Below are 1,189 nucleotides of genomic sequence, written 5' to 3'. Positions count from 1 at the left end.
TCATACAACAGCATTTAAAGGTTGTGCTAATTTACTTTAAACGACAATTATATGTGGTCATAAAGAGCATCAGAGGACAATTAAGTGTCGTTCTAGGGTACATACATACGACACTTAAGTGTTGTGTGAAAGGTCTTTTATGAGGTCTTTTTATGTTGTCTGTGATTGATTCCAACCACACTTATTTGTTGTTATTATACGTTTTAGCCAACACTTTCGTCTAACTTATGTTGTTGTTTTGCCCTTTAGACTACAATTTTCTGTCGTCCCAATGCCAAAAAGACAATAGACTTCTATTTGATTTTTGTGTTGTTTTTGTTTAGCTGCAACCACACATTTTGGTGTGCTTTTGTTGTAGCTTGCAATTTGAGATAACACATATTAGTAGTCCCCTGTTACAATTGGTATGCATGCATTCTGGAAATTAAAATTGCCCATTCATGAAAGTATGAAACCCACATCCAAAATCATTCATTGCAATTTCTATTAATCCACCATTGTCTTATGTACACAACCTAATCATGAGCATCGATCAGTTCAAAATGTCTCATATCTACTAATCTGAATCTGCAGACAAGCCCAAATGCTTAATGAATGAAGAATCTACTAGACACAAGTTAATAAAGGAACTACCTAGCTACACTGCTGTACCAGTTTCACAATCTGATCATGAATTGAATCACCCGAATCATAGAAGTGGTCATAGAAAACGGAAGGTATTCCGGGCTGCGTGAGTATATATGCATAACCCTGCAGATAATATGCACATAGAATGAAGTTATATCCTTGTTTTGCTGGATCAGATATCATGCAACCAAGGACAAAGCAGTTTAGCAGAATAATAAACAAAATATTGAAGAAATACAACAGGCTGTGAACTTGAAGGACCTGATTGTAAACTACTTGGTATATCAACCATCAGCTTGAAATTCCAATGCCATTGTAAATGCTTTTAGCTTGCTGTGGGAGCCAAAGCAATTTCCTGTTCAATAGATACATTGTCAGCTAATTGAAGATGGTCAGTTCCAAACAAATAAAGTTCCATATAAGCAGATATGCGCCCCTAACATTTAGTAACTAACCAGCTAGACAAATATAGTTCCATATTTTGTAATTTGAAAAGTACATAAGAAGCTCCTTTGCATTAAGCTCATCATGTTACAATAAGAGTTGTACAACAATGAGCTAT

General features: G+C 35.2%; 1 long non-coding RNA gene across 1 annotated transcript; it reads right to left on the bottom strand.

Moving 5' to 3' along the window:
- Positions 1-460: 460 nt before the first annotated feature.
- LOC112202416 lies at positions 461-847 on the bottom strand. The gene is made up of 2 exons (XR_002937345.2): positions 652-847; positions 461-567 (listed from the first exon to the last, which is right to left on the bottom strand). It is a non-coding gene; the product is annotated as an uncharacterized LOC112202416 (long non-coding RNA).
- Positions 848-1,189: the final 342 nt, after the last annotated feature.

The sequence above is a fragment of the Rosa chinensis genome, chromosome 5, assembly GCF_002994745.2.
Source record: "Rosa chinensis cultivar Old Blush chromosome 5, RchiOBHm-V2, whole genome shotgun sequence".
In the NCBI taxonomy this organism is placed as follows: domain Eukaryota; kingdom Viridiplantae; phylum Streptophyta; class Magnoliopsida; order Rosales; family Rosaceae; genus Rosa; species Rosa chinensis.
The sequence above is the reverse complement of the archived record's forward strand: the minus strand, read 5'-3'. Positions and strand labels throughout refer to the sequence as shown.